This window comes from Cetorhinus maximus, chromosome 13 (genome assembly GCF_964194155.1).
Source record: "Cetorhinus maximus chromosome 13, sCetMax3.hap1.1, whole genome shotgun sequence".
Taxonomy (NCBI): Eukaryota; Metazoa; Chordata; class Chondrichthyes; order Lamniformes; family Cetorhinidae; genus Cetorhinus; species Cetorhinus maximus.
The window spans coordinates 98,537,333-98,543,332 of NC_135891.1; positions in this window are offsets into that span (position 1 = coordinate 98,537,333).

Consider the following 6,000-nt stretch of genomic DNA (forward strand, 5'->3'; position numbering starts at 1 on the left):
TGTTTTGGATTTCCAGCATCTGCGGTTCTTTGCTTTTATCGCCAGATTTCACTTGCCTTCTTGAATGTCTATTCAACAAAATGTAAATGTCCCCGACCTCTCATGTCTCAAAACTAGTGCACATCAAAGCGCACAGACTAGCTGGCTTTGATCCAGTTAAAACATGCACAGACACACCCACAGACTAAACCTCTGTTTGAAAAAATAATTTCCAACACTATACACATTAATAGCTTCATGACATTTCTGACATGGGAATTGCACCCACAACCTTCTAACTCTAAAGGAAGAGTGCTATCACGGATCTGTGGTTTAACACCTGAAAAGGCAATAGATTTGACTGGTTATATATGCAGACATGTTTCATCTCAGTATCTTGTATTGGAAAAACCAGTCAAAAACTAATAGAATGCTACACATTACGTTGACAGCATCTCACAATTTTGTTCATGGCTCCTCAAGAGTCTGCATTTATAATCTGACAATTCTGAACCATGGCCTTGTCTAGCACAGGAAACTAATAAAATTGTGTTAACCACATTACAGCTGACCACGCCCAGCATGTAGGAGTTTGTACAAAGTTGTAGAGGAGTTAATGACAAAATTGACATACAGATGTGAGTGAATTTTGATGACAATGATGACTGATTTGCATTAATTACTGGTAAATGATGTATTTTATTTTTGATGCATTTGGTTTGTAGTTCTTGTGTAGCTTATAGCTTTTACAATGTTGGTAAATCTCAAGTGAGACTAGTGATGTGAAGCATTGTTTCCTGACCTTTTCTGGAAGTTCATTCATGCAGGGGATATGAGTTTGAGTAGTGGAAGCTTATTTGAAGTTTTGCTCAAGTGATATTTCTTCGAGCAGGAGCCTGTTTGGTCTTTAGTTGATAGATCATGGCCCATAACGTCAGATCTCTGGGATGTCGTACCTGGGGCGGGGTGGGGGGACCCCAAAGATGTGCTGGGGACTACCCACCCCCTCTGCCCCCACTGGAAGTCCTCACACAAGGATAGCAGGGTAATTACCTGGGAAGTTCAGACTTTGGCAATTACCCTGCATCGGAAATCATCCAAAACTGATTTAAACCACAGACGTCGGATGGTTCTGACTGTGTCTTACAGGAATGGTTACCCAGGAAAAGTTCCAAGAATTAAAAGCACTTCTAACTCCTGGGTGACTATAGTACTGATAACCACCCCTCCCCCACCCCATCTCCCAACATCCTATCCACTTACCTTACACATTTACCTTCTCACTGGCTTTTCAAAGTGGTTAGACCTTGAAGCCTGCTTTATGGCAGCTAGTGCCATATAAAAGGGGCCGTGGCTTCATTTCTCCCGACCCTGCCGGACTTCACTCAAGGCTTCGGGAAGCTGCTGCCCTGCACCTTCCTTACCCGGCCCAGGTGGGAAGATCGGGCGAGAAAGGTGCGGCTGCATTTTAGTGCAAGTAAATAGGAACGGAGTGGCAATCTGACTGCAATTGCCATTCCATGGAAGTTACTGCCCAATGTGTTATAGGAATATAACCAAGCTCAGTCCTATCCTCTTCATGTGCATACTTTCAACAGGGGTTATTGGATAGGCAGGAAGTTTGGATGGTATTCTTTTCCCTAGTGTAACTTTGTAACGTCACACACTGTGATTCCATTAGGACACAGAATACTAGAATACTGAGCTATTGCCAGAGCTACTGACTCATTGCTGGAGGAACACTGGTGCAGACATCGTGATGCACAGATTGTCAGAAGTAATCATGGAAATGGCTGCGGATTAACTCATGGGTATTGCAATCCTTTGCATAATGGTTAAGGAGGGAATCACATAGCAAGCCTCATTCAAATCCCACCATATGTTGGCTTGACTCATTCCTCTAGTAGCCCCTGTAACATCACCAGAGCTGAAAGCAACAAAGGAACATAACAAATGAATGAGATTTGGGATGAAAAAGTTGTAGGACCATAAATAAAGATTTAGAGATGTACCTTTGCTAAAGAAATGGGGTGGTCATTTGTCCATTTTCTATACAGGACAATTCAATTTTCAGCTGGTCTGACCTTTGTCTGGTACCTTTTAATTCTTTCATGGGATATGGGTGTTGCTGGCAAGGCTAGCATTAGTTGCCCATCCCAAAGTGCCCTTGAATCCAGTAGCTTGCTAGGCCACTTCAGAGGGAAGTTAAGAGCCAACCACATTGCTGTGGGTCTGGAGTCACATGGAGGCCATACAGGGTAGATTTCCTTCCCTAAAGGACAATAGTGAATCAGATGGGTTTTTGTGACAATGGTAGTTTCATAGTCACTATCACTGAGACAACCTTTATATTCCAGAATTGTTAATTGACTTTAAATTCCACCAGCTGCCATGGTGGGTTTTGAACTCACGCCCTCAGAGCGCTAGCCTGGACCTCTGGGGTACTAGTCCAGTGACGTTACTACTATGCCACTGTCTTCCCCCCTTGATGCTTTTATGTCCGGTATTTTTACACAATTAATGACAATTTGCTGAGATTACTAAAAATGTTCTGCGAAGCAGACCAGAACTACCTCTAATAGTTCAATAGTGATTGAATTAATAATTGAGAGAAATGGGACTGAGTGAGGGCGGATCATTTATTTTCAAGCTGTGGACAAAGCTTAAAATAGTAATTTGGTCATTTGGCTTTCAGTGGGCAGGGTGCAGGTCACAGGCAAATGGACATCAAGCAAAAATGTTCTGTTCCAGTGAATTATAAGAATTAAACAGCAAACAGCTGATCTCCAGTGTTAAGATGATATTCCTGGGAAGATGACTCTAGAAGTTTGGTTTGTTTGATATTTTAGGGAGAGTTTTGTTTGTAATTTACTTGTTGTTCCCCTTAAGCAAATAACAAAACTTAAATAAATTAAAAACTTTCCTGTGAGCTGACTCTTTGTTCTGCAGCGTGTAGTTTATCGATGATGTTAGATCCGGGCTTTACTGGACAAGTGTGGTAAACTTCCGAGGGTGACCATTAGTCCGATTTTTTTCTCAGCTGGCCTGGCATATTTGAGTTCTGTCAGTAGCCACCCTATAAAGAAATTGCAGCTGAATGCAAAAGGCATTAGACAGGATCTATAATCTTCCTTCTTGAGTGATTTGTATTAGGATATTTATTCTCATATTCCCCCTGGTTAGCATGTAGTCTCGCTAGATGACACTTTGCCAATGCTTTTAATGGAAATTGCTTGTTGCTGTGTTGAAAGGTCAACAGTTCATCTGAATTACCAAAGCCTCAATGACCAACAGAACCAGATTAGTTGATCATTTCATGATTCATAATCATCCTACGTGTTATAACTGATCTTAACACAGATCAATAATCCTTCAGGTATTAAACTGTAACATTTAATGATGCAGCTGCTTATTTAGCAGGTTGAAGGCCTGGCTGCATTAGAAAGAAACTAAAAGCACTTTTCGCTTGTTTACATATGCATGAAACAATGATGCAATTAACATGAAAACCTCACTGGCACCTATTGCTCCTTAAAGATAACCTGAGTTTTCTACATGGCAAAGAATTTCCAAATAATATTTTTCTTGAAAACATTCCTTTCAAATCTTGCTCTTCGTAACTATTGTATGATGATAAATGTTACTAGTGTTCTCTGATTAAAATATCTACAGAAATATCTACATTGGGAGATGTTCAGTTTAATAATCTCCTCGGTCTTCAGAGCCAGTTCATGCAGAATAAAGAATCTTGCTTATTATAATAGGATTTATAAGGTGAATTTTAAAAGGGATGCTTCTCTCTACATTTGAAGAATTAACGTAATTAATTTTAACAACTACAGTTTCATTAGATTCCGTGGGCGAGCATTCAGAAGCTGTGTCCCATTTCACTGAACACAAAATGGCTTCATTTTATTAGGGCATCATAAAATGTAAACCTTGTTGTGAACCAATATAAAGCTCCCTCTGCTGGTCAATGGTGATATTGGCTCTGTGATTTGGACACTGCAGATAAAAGCATATTTTGCTAAAAAAATTTAAATAGCATTTAGCTTCAAAGCATTTGAAATTTAACTGAATGTGATTTTTTAGGGTGTGCCTAAAAATCCGATGTGATCACTAACTCTCTTTTGCCCTGTAATTTTAAAAGGTAATGGGCCTGAACTTCCTCGCAGTGGTAATCAGCGTCGGATTACCACTCCGTTCCCAATTTCTTCCCTTAATTCTTTTTTTGGTCCTATCTTGCCCGACCTTCCGATCCAGGCTGGGTGAGACCCAGGCAGTGCCACGCGTTCTGGGGCCTAGCGTCAAAGTGCAGCTGAGTTGAAGGGAAGAATGCCGCGCCCCCTTTTTACAGCACAAGCTGCCATAAAACCAGGTAAATTAAAGGCCTATTAAAGTTTAAAGGTCCTTCATAGGCCAGGGTGAAGGTTAGTGTCCAAGGAAAGTGGATAGGATTTGGGGGTCGGTGGGGAATCAGAGGTGCAGGGGGTGGCTGGGGTGGGGGGGGAGTTGGAGATCAGGGAGAGGTCGGAGAGGGGTGGTTGGGGGTTAAAGTTGGGGTTTGGAGGTCGCAGGGGTTCCATGGGAATGCACGAGGGAACTATTTGTTCAATTCAAAAAATGTGCAATGTAGCTCTGTTGCTAGAAGCTACAGGTATTCACAGGCAGGGACTTGGCCCCTGCAGGCAAAAGGAACTTGTCCAGGGATTGTACCTTTTTTGAATTAAAAGTGTGGGGGAAAATAGTATTCTGTGCATTCTCCATGGCAACGCCTCAGCCAATCAGAGTCAACTTGCCAACCAGTCAACACCCTTTTCTCAATATAACTAGTTGTGCCCTTTGAAATTTGGCGTTCTTGTGCCTGTCCTGCTGAGTACATGATAAAAAACTTTGACAGCATGTCTCTTTTTTCAGTGACACTTTGGGCTGAATTTTGCCGTTGGTGAGCAGAGGGCGGGGCCCGCTCGCTGACGCACACAATGACGCGGGATGATGTTGGGCGGAACCCCCAATCTCATCCCGCCTCATTTAAATTTTCAGGAAGGCGGGAGAGCAGCAAAATCAGCTGCGGGCCCGCCGACCTGTCAATGGCCAATTGAGGCCATTGACAGGATCATTAAAGCAATTAAAGGACCTGCCCATCCAACCTTAAGGTTGGTGGGTCGGCCGGGAGCCCTGGCGGCAAATAGAGAAAACATGAAACCTCATCCAGCGGCGGGATGAGGTTTCATGAAGAGATTTAAAAAGTTGAATAAAGTTTTAATGAAATTTATGTCCCATCTCGTGTGACATTGTCACATGAGGGGGACATGTTGAGGATTTTTTTTTTCTATTTTTCATGTTTATCCAACTGTCAGCGATCGCCCTGAGGCAGCACTTAGCCTCAGGGAGATGTGCGCATGCGCAAAAGAGCGCACTCTCGCTTTTGGGGAATCCTCCCTGCCCGCACAGGGAACGCATAGCGCTTCCCGCCGGGCGTCACGCTGGGTGGGCCTTAATTGGCCCGCCCACTTAAAATGGCGGTGGGGCCCGCTTCTCCGGTGGGGATCGGCTCCCTGCCCACCGGAGATTCGGTCGGGCCGGCCCACCCGACAGGCAGAAGATTCTGCCCTTTATAACAGTTCTGCAATTATCCCTGAAAATTAGTTTAACTAAAATGGAATTAATGTATAACCATCTCAGCCAGGATCAGAGACAAAGTAAGAATGGTTGACCCTCAGATCTCTTGGATAAAACATTGCAACCTACTAAATTATTTCAACAAAAGTAAATCTTCATAATTGGAGCACAATATCAACTCTTTTCTTTTCAGTTTCTTCCCCCCCACCACCCTCCTATAGGCACTGATTCTGGCTGCAGTTAAGTTCTGTGAATACCAGTCTCCCTCAAGTATTTCGATCAAATGACTAGCTCTCATTTCTGAGACTAGACAAAGAGTGGCAGTAGGCTATTTGACCATGGTACCTGTTGTAGGATGTTGGATGTAGTTCGGTAGGTCTGAAGAAGTCTTTGTAGTTA